General features: G+C 40.9%; 1 protein-coding gene across 10 annotated transcripts in view; it reads right to left on the reverse strand.

Moving 5' to 3' along the window:
• The window catches only part of ZNF644 (zinc finger protein 644), a 62,210-nt gene that overhangs the window by 44,200 nt on the left and 2,547 nt on the right, over window positions 1-15,463 (reverse strand). For all 10 annotated transcript variants that reach the window (XR_014565391.1, XM_083743284.1, XM_083743282.1 and 7 more), the window contains exon 3: window positions 3,647-3,703. The gene's annotated coding sequence lies outside the window, so the exon portion shown is untranslated. The remainder of the gene's footprint in view (window positions 1-3,646; window positions 3,704-15,463) is intronic.

Below are 15,463 nucleotides of genomic sequence, written 5' to 3' on the forward strand. Positions count from 1 at the left end.
TTGTATCAAATGGTGTATAAATTTTATGAAATAAATAAATCAGAATTGCCTACTCCTTTATTACAATAAAACTAATGGTGATATGGACTCATGCATCCAAATGGTCTTCACAAACAATCCTAAACTCATGATCAAGCAGCAGCTAATATTGTTTTAATATTTACTTATTCATATTTTATTTACTCAACTTTTAAACAACCCTTCCTCAAATAGTGACCCAGTACCATATATAAAAACATGATTATAATCTGAAGAAAACACAAATTATGAAATTATGAAAACAAACTGTAAAACAGCACCGAAAGCTTTCGAAAGATAAAAATCATTACACACTATAAATACAGCAGCAGCAACACTTGAACAATGGTAGACAAGGCCTGCTTTCATGCCTATAGAAGCCAGACAACACACAATGTGAAGATCTCAAAAGAAGTCTCTTTCCAGTAGATCTACGGTAGATCAAAACCAGATTTAGTCCACACACATAGCTTTCTTAGGATGTCAAGAGAGATAGCCTCAGAACTGGTAAAGTCTGCTGCTGCCGATATAAAGGACAGGGGCAGATGATGTCTCTTCAGACGATGCAATGAGAAGATCACAGCAATAATGCATTTCATCTAACAATTCTGTCTACCCAGCTCAAACAGTCATGTTGATTAGAAAATGCTCAGGTCATGTCCAATAAGTTTGCAAAGTATGCTAGATTTGTTGTTGTCACTAGAAGTTCACACGCAAGATTACTGCACTGTTATACTTTAGCAGCTGCTATAACTATCTTATATGCATGGCTTATGGCACAATATGTTACATTTTAAAAACTGAGATTACTAAGACACCTCCATAGTTTGTGTAGGTTTTTGTACTTTACTCTGAGCCTTGTTGACCACAGTACTTATTAGTAACTAGACTGTTTTATTGGACAAGGGAAGGTCTCAATAAAGGGATTTAAAAAAATAAAATGCAAATGGCTTAATAACTTCCATCAATTATTTTATCTGGATGGCCCTCCTGGGTACCTTTCACTACAATACCAAATTGGTACGATCAATTTTCTATCAACAGTTGGTAAAACAAGGGATTAGAGAAATTCCTGGATGGCATCAATAACTATTGGCTTTTATAACTAAAAGCCAATAGTTCAAAAGTATGTTCAAAAGGGGGTATGTTCAAAAGTAGACTACTTCAGCAATTCCAGGTTAAAAGGATTTATGGGTCCACTGATGGGTCAGTGCCCAAACAAAGCACAGAGAATATGTAACTAAATGCTATCTAGTAGAGGACATTCTGCTGAATGCATGGGTGTCAGGCCAAATATTATTTTGGGGCACACACCCCAGTTATTTATTCTTTTCTACACATTTTAAGTACTGCTGGCTTTTAATGTTATTGTTTTGTTTTAACACATAAACTATTGTTGGAACACCTCAGAACTTATAGCTTGACGTACGTTTTATGGAAGCAGGTGTCATGGTTAATGAGCTGCAGAAGGATTTGCACTTGCCATCCAAATGCAAATTGCCATCTTGCTGTGAGTCCTGGATGACCTGCTCCTTGCCCGGGGGTGGGGGCAGCTACAAAAAGTTGAAGTGGCTGAACAGGGGGTTTTGTTGCAGGGTTTTATTGCTATTTTTATTGCCCTCTTTAAAATGTTTTAAATTGTTTTTAACTGCTTTTAACTTGTAAGTTGTTACATTTGAGGGTTTGCTGTTTTTTTAAAGTAAGGGAACATAAGATCTGCATGGAAGGAGAGGAGCTAGAAAGAGCAGGAGCAACCCCAATCACAGTGGTTCTGGAGGGAAGGTATGGTGTGGAGGGTGGGGAAGGTTGGGTAGGGGGCACATAGCACAGGCAGTTAGTGACTGTGCTGTGCGACAGTCCCTTCTCCAACATGGGGAATTGTGGTTGTCCTATCAGCCAGCTATTGGATCAGCGACTGGGCTGTTGTTGCTGAATGACAGGTCAGCTCAGATTTGGTCTGTATCACAGAGACCTGGGTGGGTGGAACAAGTCTCACTCAGCTGTGCCCACCTGGGTGCTCGATGCAGCATCAGGGTAGGCTTGAAGGTTGGAGAGAGGGAGTTCTTGTGGTCTATAGAAATTCTCTCTCTTTCTCTTTCCAGGCTCACTGTCCAGTTGGGTAGAGGAGGGGAGGCAATCTTGAGTGTGTGTTCCTGGCGTTGGGCAACTGGAACAGATTAGGGATTCTGCTGGTTTACAACCCACCTTGCTGTTAACAATCTCCCTGCCTGAGATGACAGAGCCAGTCTCAGAGGTAGTCCTGAGGACTCCCAGACTGTCGGTTTTGGGGGACTTCAACATTCATGCTGAGGCAACTGGCTCTGGGGTGGCTCTATGGCTGCCATGACGACCATGGGGCCGTCTCAACATGTCACCGGCCCAAAGCATGTAGCAGGCCACACTTGGGACGTTTTCTCAACCTGGCAGGAAGGAGTTCAACCATCTGAAAGTGGAGGATATTGACATCAGTCCCTCGGGATGGTCAGATCGCTTCTTGCAAGATTTAGGCTTTCAGCACCTTTTCTCCTCTGCAACAGGCCAATTAGGATATTCCACTCTCAGAGGCTGATGGAGCCAATGGGTTTCCAGACATCTTAGTAGGGTTTACCTGCTGATATGCCTGGCACTCCTGTCAAAGGCCTGGCCAACCTCTGGAACATCCAAATTGCTCAGGATGCTGACACAATGGCCTTTGAGCGCCCTTTCCCACTTCACAGAGCCCACTTGGCTTCCTGGTAATAGTCCAGAGCTTAGGGCAAGGAAACAAGCTGAGAGACAGCTTAAACACAAGTGCAGGTAAACTCCAGTCAAATGCAACTGCAGACTGGAGAGGGCTCATTATAGAGTCCACTTTAGAAGGCATACTGTGCTGCCTCCATAGCATCCTCTTTGTGCCTTCTGGCACAGCTTTTCCAGGTAGTGCAGGCCGCTTACAGTCTGGTCTGAAGGAGGTGGCAGAATTGAAGGTAGCATTGTGACTTGTTTGCAAAGCACTGTGAGAATTAAATTGCTTGCATCCACTGGGATTGTAAATCTGCTCTGAATCCCTGCCCCCCATGACTGATAAGATCTAACAGCTGGCTGGGCCAGAGAGGTGATTAATGCCTCCTTGCAACAGGAGGTGGTACCTGCCTGCTTGAAGGAGGCAGTGGTAAAACTACTGCTCAAGAAACCCTCACTGGATTTGGGAAATCTAAGAAACTAGTGGCCAGTGGCCAATTTCCTTTTCTTGGGCAAGGTTCTTGAGCAGGTGGTCGCAGACCATACCCAGACACTCTTGGGAGGAAACTGATTTTTTAGATCCATTTCAATCAGGGTTTAGGCACCGTTTTGGCACAGAAACTGCTTGGGTTGCCCTGTATCTTCATAAAGGGCAGTATACAAATAAATAATCACATAATGAAAACTAATGGCTTTCTTGCAGAGATGATTATATGCAAGAACATTTGCTTTAATGAAAACTTCATGTATTTTGATTTCTTCACTATGGTTTATTTATGAAAAAGGGGAAATCTGTAAACCTGAAATATAATATCATACGAGAGAAAAGAAATTAGTTATGATTCTGAATATTCATTAGTTATTATTCCATCTGAGATACAAACCTGTAGAAGTTTTTACTGCTTACCTGTGTTTGCCTTCTCCCTCTTCAAGCTGCAAGTTTGGATCCAATACCAAGACAAACCTACAAGCAGTAAATAAAAGACTATGATAAAGTTGTCTGAAAGCAAATTTATTATACCCCTGATAGGCACCCAGGCTGTACAAATGGATATGCAATCATTCAATCTCACCAACAATGAAACACCACATAAGTTATTTTCTTAATATTTATACCTAAACATTTATCCCATTATTGAAACCTCTATATACACGTTCCTCCAACTCTCCAATGACTACATTTTATAGAAGAATATGGTGATTAATGCTCAAGTATCCTGAGTACCCATCAGTCTTCAGCCCTGCTGAAGTACATACATGTTTCTTTACAAACAGAAGTACTTTTTTCAGAGTTTTTCTGAAATAGAAACCTGTTATTTTAGGCAGTACTTAATCAAATGCTAGGATGAAAAAAACAAAATGTTCCAGAATGCAACAAAGGAATCATGATACCAGAGGCAACAACAGAATTAAAACCCTTTCAAAGCTTTATTCAGTGAATCAGCAATAATCCTGCTTTGACACAGAACATGGAGGATCGAGACTGAAGCTACAGACCAGGGAAAGCTACTGTGGTATACTGCATATGTTTTGAACTACAACTCCCATCAGCCCCTTCAGCAAGTCCCATGATCAGAGATGACAGGAATTGTACACCAAACTGGCTACTCCCGATATACATGGAGAATAAAGAGTATGCAGCTTGGTTTTTGAATTGTTCCAGGAGTCGAACAGACTCCCGGAACGGATTAAGTTCGAGAACCAAGGTTCCACTGTATAGTATTCTCTCATCTTACTGTGCCTATTAAGGCAACACTATTTCCCGTTGGCTATGACTTAAAGGGATCTATCAGAGTATGATTTAGGTAACTTAGCCATAGACATTGGCCATGTTTGGCGGCAATGCTAAATCATGGTTTTATGTAGCAGCTGGTTAGACTTAAAATGTTATATATTTTACATACATTTTCCTCAAGACTAAACATAAAACGTACAGTGGTGCCCCGCAAGACGAATGCCTCGCAAGACGAAAAACCCGCAAGACGAAAGGGTTTTCCGTTTTTTGAGGCACTTCGCAAGACGAATTTCCCTATGGGCTTGCTTCGCAAGAAGAAAGCCCATAGGGAAATCTCCGGGGACCTCTTTTAAATGCTGGCGGTGGGGAGCAAAGCCTTCCCCCCCCTCCGGCCTTCAGAAGAGGTCCAGGAAGGCCGGCGGGGGCCGAAAGGCTTTGCTCCCCACCGCCAGCATTTTAAAAGCAGTCCAGGCTTCCCGCTATCCTGGACGGCTTTTGAAGGCAGGCAGGGGGAGCCTGCCTTCCCGGGAGAGCGGAGAAACGCAGCGTGTTTCTCTGCTGTCCCGGACAGCTTTTGAAGGCAGGCAGAGGGGAGCAAAGACTTTCGCCCCCCACCCGCATTCAGAAGAGGTCCAGGACCTCTTCTGAAGGCTGGCGGGGGGCAAAAGTCCTTGCTCCCCCCTGCCTGCCTTCCCGGGAGAGCGGAGAAAAGCAGCGTGTTTCTCCGCTGTCCTGGACGGCTTTTGAAGGCAGGCGGGGGGGAGCAAAGACTTTCGCCCCCCGCCAGCCTTCAGAAGAGGTCCTGAATTCTTATACTGCAAGGCAAAAGCTTACAAACTCTTGGCTAAGTGGGATAAGAATGCCAGAGCCCAGGAAACAGCTAATTTCTTCACAAAATATGAAACTATGGTTTAGTGTTATGCCAAATGTGGCCACTGTTGATCTGCACAAAGTCAGCTTACCTAAGCAGATGCATCTATATGTTTGCGCTTAAAACTCTTAAGTGGCATATTTTCTTGCCATCTCGCTACTTAAAACTACTGCCATCTCGCTACTATCTGGCATATTTTCTTGCCATCTCGCTACTTAAAACATGCTTCTTTTGCATCAATAATGAAAAACTTAATTTGCAAACAGAGATATCCAGTTTCTTCCATAGTTGAATTTAAAATAGAATGGATTTTTAAAGTGGTAGGGAGTTTGAATTGGAAAATTCATAATTCTAACATGTTCATCATGTGACTTATAAAATTAGCATGAGGTAATTCTTAAGTTTTTGAATCAACATATTTTATCAGGCACATTATTATACTTAAAAGTGGTTTAAATGTTAAAGAAACTCAAAACCTTACAAGGAAATAATAACTTGAAAAAATTTATAAAGATGATAGTTTGCACTTCCCTTACATTGTATAAGAGGGGGAGGGATGAAGGCAGGGAAAACTACTAACACAACAATTTTAGCACACCAAAATAATTGTGCATGATGCATCATGTTTGTCCACAATTCTACTTCAGAGTTATAATCCACCTTGGACACCTCCAGTTTCACAGTCGCTACCTGCAGAATTACGTGCATGGCCACATAGCAGTTTCTGTACCAGACATCTAAGTGGAAGGCTGACTTAACAGTGGAGGAATGAAATATTAAGCAAAGCTAAAGGGAATGACTGACAGGGAGTGGCAGGCAGGAACTGACAGTTAATTAGTGCTGGCTAGCACAAGGGCTAATTAAGGGAGAGTTGGGGTACCTGGGATAGATATAAAATGTTTAGTCGGTTAAATCAGAAAACTAGAGCTATAAGAATGCTGCATTTAATGACTGCTTATTGCATTCACTAACTGAATAAATGTTTGTTTCCTGATCCGTGCTCTAGTCCGGGTAGATTCTAAACCAAAATATGTCTCAACTTATGTCAATAGTTCAAAAGATATATGGGTAATATTACAGAGCGAAAGTCCTGGAGCTCCCAAAGTCTTTAGGTAGTGACAGCAAATACATTAAAGGGAAGTCTGGGGACAGGCCCTAAAGAGAGACACTGGGAATGTCAATTTCTTTTCATGGTGTTTGCTGAAAGTGAAAGCAATAGCAATCACAATTTTAGTTTCAGTTTTGCTTTCAATTGTAGTTAGGAAACGAAATAATAATTTCAGCTTGGTTCTTATTTAACTGCACAGCTAGTCCTGAGAGTTCATTACTTGGTTTGGATTATTCTGTGTATCTCATCCCTGCTTAGATATCTACAAAACGTACATACATACACACACACACACTTTCTCACACAATTCCTAGGAATAACTGCTTGGAAATTATTATTTTGGAAGCTGCCAAGCTTGCTCATATTGTATTGGAATCCATATTCATGGTTATAGATGGATTTCATTTATTTTTAGAAACGGGCATATTTCGGGGGGGAAATGAATCAATGGAAAATATTCCAGAAAAAAATTCCTCAACAATGAGGTGGAGGGAAGGCACTGAAGGGTAGGTTACACCATTTGCAAGTAAGGAAGAGGATATTTCATTGATTATAGTAATGTAAAGAAACTTCATTTTCACCATCAACATTTTCTGAGCTTAACTATATATTTGAAATAAACTGGGTACAGTGCCACAGAAACTTTATGATGTTCCTAAGATGCTTAAATGTGTCCAAAAGATCAGCATCTAGCTTTGTTTCAGAGCAATGGATTAAAAATGGATATCCAGCATCTTTAGGGTTGAGACTTAATTCCTTGTACTTTATGTAAATTAATGAATCTGAATCAGTAGAATCAGTAGAATACAGTAGAATCAGTCATTTATTACAAAATTCAAAATACCAAAATAACATATATGTAATTCTTTTCAAATTATATCAGAATTTACAACAAAACCATCAGAAAGATGTAGAAGCAGCACATAAAAAACTACAGCAAGCCATGTTGCTGCACCAGCACTCATTTCTGGTAGCCATTTTCTTTTTGTATCAAACACTGACGATTCTGCATTTCTTACTGCACTCTCCCCTTAAACCTGAAGGTGGCAATAATTAACTTGTGCTCTTTTCTATTTTTCTATAAGCTTACACCAAAGAATATTGCCATCTAACGCAACTTTCATCTGCATTTCAACTACGCACTACTGCAGAACAGAACTACTCCAATTTTAAAATGAACCCACTTTCCTTCCTTCTGTTAAACTAGGAAATTTGAAGATAGCTATTCATTTATCCTATTGTAGGCTACAATTACCCCTCAAAAATCTGACTTACAACTGGAAGCTTGCAAAAATCAATAGAAGTTTCCTATGCTTTCAGGCCTTCCTGCTTCTCCAGTCATCTTCCCACTAGCCATAAATAGACCCATCAATCTCTAACTGGTATGAGATTTCCGCAGATTGTTCTGACATGTTCCAACAGCTCAGCCAATGTCTTCAGGATGCCTACAAGTCCCAGCATATTTGCAAGGTTGAGGCCCACCCCTTCCCTCCGAGTTGAAGAGAATGCCTCATCCCTTTGGAAATGCTTGTAGCATGCCCAAGCCCAGCACAATTGGGGAGAGGGGTCTGGCAAGCAGCATTTTATGCAAGTCTATGCCATATTTGTTACCACATTCACCCTCCTACACTCAAAGTAACTTCTCCAATCAACACCCAGGAACAACACAAAAACTCAACTTTAGTATTACCAGCTAACTAACACAAGATACAGATCTATCCAAATTACAAGGTAATGTATCTTGAGTGCTATGAACACTCCAATGTGCTGTAACAACAGTAAGATTATTAATCATATGCATTAACTGTACAGCATTTGTGGGGGGGACTATGCATTTGAATACAAACAAAACTGGTATATTTTGCCTACAAACTACCCAAGAGTAACAGAAATCAGATAAAGGGAGAATGATGAAGGAGAAGGGAGAAGGACAACTCTGAGCAAAGATGGATAAAAGCAGCTCTTTAAAATATAGAGACCAAGGGAGATGTCTGTTACGTCAGGAAGCAGGGCATTTGGGTGGAAGGAAACAGCGAAAAGGATGGCAAGAAGGAAGAAATATTGGGCTTGATAAGTAGAAGGGTGTCAGCAGAGTGAAGGGAATGTGATGGACAAGGTGGTGAAGAGATGAGAAAAATGCTTTATAAGTTTGATCAGAAGGTAAAATAAAAATGAAAACCAAGCAAGAGAACAAAGTGGAAAATTATGAGGCAACCAAAAGACACTAAAGACAACAGGCAGAAGATCTAGGAACTGTAGGAAGCTTGAGACAAGAGTTTGTAAACTTGAAAGTAATTCATTACAAAATCAACAGAAGACAAAGATTGAACTGTTCTATCTGTAGTAGAATAAAACATTTCATAACTTTGTTCTAAATATTAAAATTCAGCTTCTCTCAATTGAATTACCAACTTGGAGTGCTGAAAAAACTACTACAAAAATGTTCTTTTTCATTTCAAAAAGGCACTCCACCTTAGATACTGCTGAGCTGTGAACAGATTCTATCACCAGTGCTTATTCTGTATTACGCTTTTTTTAGTTTGGTGCCGGCTCACCAGAGCAGCTTCGTCACGCTGGCCACGTGACCCGGAAGTGTCTCCGGACAGCGCTGGCCCCCAGCCTCTTAAGTGAGATGGGCGCACAACCTTAGAGTCGGACACCACTGGCCCGTACGGGCAGGGGTACCTTTACCTTTACCTTTTAGTTTGATGTTTATCCCTTCCAAATGATAGTATTTTTTTACAATTCAACCATACATGCGATATCTGATTAAATAAATCCTAATTTATTTTCATTTCTATCCTTGTACAATTCCTGACATTTTAATGCCCAGAAGATTTCAATAACTATATGATTAACTTAAACATAGATTTCAGAGTTCATTCCTACTTAGCTATAAAAACACACCAATATAGTATGAAGCAAGAATATCATGATGAATTGTGTACCAGGCTGCCAAAAGTGGGCAGGCCACACAAGCAGGTTTCTCTGCTTTGGCAACCAAACCCGGCCTCCATATAGTAGTCCATGTATCATAATGAATGCACCATGAAGCCAAATACAGTACTATAAATGTCTCCTGAGGCTTCCCAGCAAAGGCCTAATTTCACCTTTTCCTAAGTCAGTCACATTTAAATTTTATCCCTTTCAAAGATGAAATTCTGCAGTCAAAATCTGAATCTTGAAATCAATAGTATTTGTAAATGTCAATTCACATCTGGCTGTCAATGATCAACAGAAAATGTTGATGCTGAAGAAGAATTATTATTTATCCACACTGCTAGTTTACTGGGCAATTAGTTGCTGACATTTATCAGATTTTTATACCATCCTTAAATTGGAAAAAAAATTCCAAGATTTGTCTATGGTAGAAGACTAACCTAAGGTTACCAGATGTCCCCGTTTCCCGGGGACAGTCCCCGGATTTACAAATCAGTCCCCTGACAAAATCCATCTATTTAGTAGGAAGTTGAAAAGTGTCCCCGGATTCATTGAAAAAAATCTGAGAACCTTAGACTAACCTGCAATTACAGCTTATGCAGAATTAACTCACTACATAACCAAGGTCTGACCTCTAGAAGAAGTAAGCAAACTGCCTTCCATCAACACCTGTACAAATGCTAGCAGTTGGAATTCGCTTTCAGCACTCACCCATCTTTCTGTCCTGTGTAAGACGGCTACCACAGCTCTGCCACACACCCAACAAATAGCTGCTGCAAAAGCCTAGGTGAAAACTAAGTGTGCAATGACGAAAGCTCAGTGTTTGCAGGGTGAGATGACTGGTAGGCAAGTGCCATCTCCAACCACTGTCATCTATATTTATTACCACTGAAAGGGAGACCTCTTTCCAGAAATATATACAGGTACAAGGATGGGCGATCCTGAAGCTGTATCTTCATTAAAGGATTCAACAAGGATTCTTCATTTCTAAAGTGAATAAGGATGCTAATATAATCTTCCACAGCTGACATGGGAACATTAAATGAGATTCCTGCATTTCAGGGGGTTGGACTAGATGACCCTTGGGGTCCTTTCCAATTCTACAATTCTAGGATTCTAGGAGGCAAACCTACATCAACTCTAGTCTCTTTTTGGCACCCCCATCACAGGAGATAGTCATTAGTCATCCTGTAATTTATAGTGTGGGGACGACAGAGGACGAGATGGTCAGACAGTGTTCTCGAAGCTAACAGCATGAGTTTGACCAAACTGCGGGAGGCAGTGGAAGACAGGAGTGCCTGGCATGCTCTGGTCCATGGGGTCACGAAGAGTCGGACACAACTAAACAACAACAACAAATTTAAAGTGTAGATTTATAAACATAAAGCAGTGGTTTTCAACCAGTGTGCCATGGCGCCCTGGGGTGCCATGAATGATGGTCAGGGGTGCCACGGCCAATACTATCCTCTGTCCCTCTTTCTTACCCCCCTTTCTCTGATGCCCTGTGAGGATGCACCTCTTTTTGGGGTGGGATGGAGCAGCTCAGACACCAGGGACTGCCCAGAGGAATCCAAGGGAAAGGGAAGAGGGAACACACAAGGGAGGGTGTTTGAAAAAGGGTGAGAGGCTGCCAGCTCTGCAGACAAAGGGGGACATAACTGGGCTCCTGAGTGAGCCCCACAGTGGTGCCGCAGAAAGAATGCAGTTTATCAAGGGAACCATGGACCCAAAAAGGTTGAAAGTACCACAAGTAACCACTACAACTGGTCATAGTACCTACAGTATATGCAACGACGAACACTGTAGCTGCTTCTGAATACACAGCCATGGCTTGAAATTTTCAAGAATCAAGACAATCACTACAAATACTATCAGAAACACTGCCTAACTCTAGAGCTATTCAGTGAATGGATATTTACACAGGACAGGACAGAAAGTGGTACAACAGAAAATCATTCTCCTCCTTTCCACAACCCAGTCATCTGCAAATTGTGTGATTTTTGAAAATACATTTGCCATCTATTAGCAGCAGCTGGGAGACAGAAAAAAAAAACATAAAAGGCTCCATTCCAGCCTCCAGGCAGGAGGTAACTTGACACTTTGACAACACAACAGCAGATAAAATGATGGAAAGTTTGGAGATTAGCTATTCAGCCTTTATATTTTGGCCTAAGAGTATAAAGCTTTATATTTCATTGCAACTTAAAGCAGTTTGTTATTATCAGTGGGATGTTCCTGGACAATGTATTTAGTACTTTTTATAACAGCCAAAGCTTTTAAAACAATCTTATAAACATTAAGCTCTGATGAGCGTGCAGCAAAACCAACATGGCACACGCATGCATTCAAGTCTCTGGCAGAGAACCAAAGTCTCTGCACACAGAAAAAACACTTCCATACACATGAGGCAGCTTGCCTCTTTTCCTGTGATAGAGGCCCCTCACAGGGCCCTCCTTCAGAGGGTCTCAAAAGCTCTTTTCAGGAGGTGCAAGAGGCTACTGTTGAAGGGGGGGAACCAATGAACCCCCAAAGATTAGAGGAGACTGTGAATGGCACTTTTGATCCAAGCCTCTCTCCATGGTTGCCCTGCTTTGATGACATAGATGCTTTCGTTATTCTAGCTGTCACTGGCTTACTACAGCTGTGACAGTCATTTGTCAATGGCGAAAAAGAATTGTCCCCAGGCAATCAACTACTGTGTCCCAATTCTTCCTCTGAACCTTGAAGAACTCCTTGCTTGCATGCCAGAAGACTACATCCCAGGCTCTCTCCATTTCTGCGATGGGGGAAAAAAGTCCTGAGCCCTACCTACAAAACACACCCCTTTATTACAGGTGTATAGTGATTCTTTCTTCCTACCAGTCCTAAAACTAGAAGTCTAAGCCTGAAAGTGCAAGGCTAAGTTTCATACACAGAGGAACTGTTTCAGGTAGAAAAGAAAGTGGCAACATGGAGACTAGGAGCTGCCTCAGCATGGAGTTTCTGGCTGGCATCTCTTGTCCCCTCCCTCTTCCTGACGTAAGGAGACAGATGCCCAGCAATGAATTCTACAACCATTTCCACTTCTCTATGCCTTCTTGTCTTAATCTGGAGAGCAAGGAGACTGCCAAGAAGGCCACCACTGGTGCTTGGGCGTAGCAGCTGCCCAAGTTCTTCTGCACTGGATCCTCAGCAAATTTCCCCTCTCTACATACAGAAGAAAAGCATAGCTGCAGAGTGCATGGCAAAGGTGTTCAGATGGCTGCTAGCCAGGATGGAACTGGGCCAAGGTGCTGCAACACTTAACTGAATAAGTTCTTGCTACACGCCACATACTTTTGTCCTCTGGTCCCATAATTTGCCCCAACATGGTCAAGGATAAATATTGAACAAAGCTAGTCAGCCAACAGTATGTCCTAAGTATGTGGGATACCAATTTCTAGATAGAATTTTAAATGTGAATTATCAGTAACTTCCTAGTTTCCTAGATATGTCAGCTTGTAAAGTATTGGTGGAATTTCACTAAGCAAGACTTAAGTCCACCAGCGCAATACAAAGTTGTCCGAAAGTATATGCCATGTCGTAATATTTTTTTCAGATCCTTCACTGAAATAAAAGAATCAGTGTTATATTTGTCATTTGAAGTAATTAATACTTTAGCTTGAATTCTAAATGTTCAAGTAAGCACCTATCAGCACTAAAGTCACTGTTACATCAAAGAGTGCTTATTTTTATCTTAGAAATGCTAATTGACTTTTTTTTAAGCCATGCAAATTTGAAAACATGATCTTCTGATGCTCCTCTTTTTTTTAAACAAAAATCACATGACTTTAACCAAATCCTGACTTAACGATATGGAAAAATTGGTTCACAGTGCCATAAATGTAATGCATGTTCCAATGCTTCTGAACGCTAGGGATAAATAATAATAAATTTATGAGGAAATGAGGCATATAACACTAACAAAAACAATTACTCCTAAACTGCTTTTTTAGTTTAACTTCTAGAGGCAATATGAATACTGTTAGTAATAAGCCCATCTGGCCATTGCGATCACTAGTTCTGTGGTTTGGTTTTTGCTAATCCCAACACATGCTAAAGTTATTGGCCCCATTCACATTTAACACTAAGCAAAATCATGGTATAGCGAGAACAAGCAAATGTGGGTTCCCACTCCTCCCTCACTAATGTGAGTGAAGTCATGGATTAGCTCAGCATTACATCCAAATTCAGGCCTATGGCTTATCTCACTCAAAACAAACCATGAAGTTTGTTTTTTGTGGATCATTTGTGGTTTTTCTGAAGGAGCAAAACTACAAGCTCAGGTGCAGACACAACACTAAGGCAAATCATGACTTAGCCACAGATAGCAAGGTGGCAGCAAACCTCGTCAGCGACGACTTTTCCTGGAATAGCAGGTTTCAAATGTATTTGTCACTTTCGTGGAATATTCAGGACAGATAAAAGAAAGTACTTCTCCATGCAGTGCATAGTCAAACTATGCCCCGGGAGGCAGTAATAGCCACCAACTTGGATGGCTTTAAGATAGAATTAAATTCATGGAGGAGAGGGCTGTCAATGTCTACTTGTTATGTTAGCTATGCTCTACCTACACTGTTGGAGGCAGCAATTTCAGTTGGTGGAAATGGGAAGGTAAAGTGCTTGTGTGCTCATGTTGCGCTTATAAGCTTCCCACAGGCATCCGGCTGGCCATTCTGAGAACAAGATGCTGGACTAGATGAGCCACACACTGGCCTGATCCAGCAGGCTGTTCTTACATTCATATGTTCTTAAGAGCAAAGCAGGCTCTGTTCACATTCAAAATGAATAATGAATTAGTAAATAAAAGTGTAATTGAGATGTATGTTTTCCCAATCACATCTCTATGTATCTAAGCGGGAACTCAAATCCAGACCTTCCTAGTCTATCTACCCTACTTCTGAACAACTCTTCTTACTTTTAATAAAGCCTTTCTGACACATTAATGCTGCACAATGCTATCTCTTTTACCTGCCCAGACCAATTAAAAAATAAAAGCATCATCAAGTATCAAAAAGTAGTTTTCCTTGCAGCACCAGTATTTTGAAATATACTCATATGTCAAGAGTATTGGTACATCCAGGATCTTAAGAACTTCAGTATCTTGGGAACAATTTGATGTGATAAACTACAATGAAGCACACACTTTAGCAGCCATCGTAAGGGAACCATGACAATATTCCCAAGTCATTGGTTTAAGGTGTGCTACTTATACATTAATTTGAAACTGTGCCCTGTATTTCTGAATAAGATTCCACAAATAGGCCCAATATCACATCACTTTTGAGCCTTAATTTTGCATACTGCTTTTAAATAGTATTAAATTAACCCCCAAAATGTAAATAAGAGATTCACCACTACTCTCATTTTACAAATAACTGAAAAGCTACGTATTAAGACTGTTTTTCCTTTCTTGAATTAACTTTTGAAAGACTGGCAAATTTCATGTGTCACTCCTGATAATATGGATGTGATACAGGTTCATGATTGCAGCCCCTTTTTTAACTTTTCCACTTCTTATCTCATACCTTATATTACTTAGGGTAAAGTAACATGCAAAGAAAACAGTAACTGGCCCAACAGTGTGTCCAAGCCCATGAAGTGACCTGAATATGAACCAGATCTCCTATGTTAAAAAAACTACTGATCCACTAGTACCATCTCTACTGTTGTAAAAGGATTATCATATTGACCTTTTCTTTGTACTCTGCATTGTTTTGGTGAATTGACAGCTTTTTAAATGTACATTTTAGCTTATCTTGTTTTGTCAAGTATTTTCAAGTCCTCCTTGCCGTACGACTTTCACACCAGGAAATACGTAGAATCAGTGATCAAAAGTCTCATTGTTCTGGGCACATTTTGCGACAGGGAATTTCTTTAGAGCAAGCAGCTTCTGAGCTACAGAAGCAGTACTGCACCTAAGATTTCCGATTAAAACCGCAGTGTGGAAGGAAAGGAGGACCTTTTTCTGCCTCCTAGCCACCAGCTACTCTCCAAAGACTGGAGAAGAGACCCTCTTAAGAATATTAGGGGTGTGGGCAGGGGAAGGACT

This window comes from Podarcis gaigeae, assembly GCF_964106915.1.
Source record: "Podarcis gaigeae genome assembly, chromosome: 6".
NCBI lineage: Eukaryota > Metazoa > Chordata > Lepidosauria > Squamata > Lacertidae > Podarcis > Podarcis gaigeae.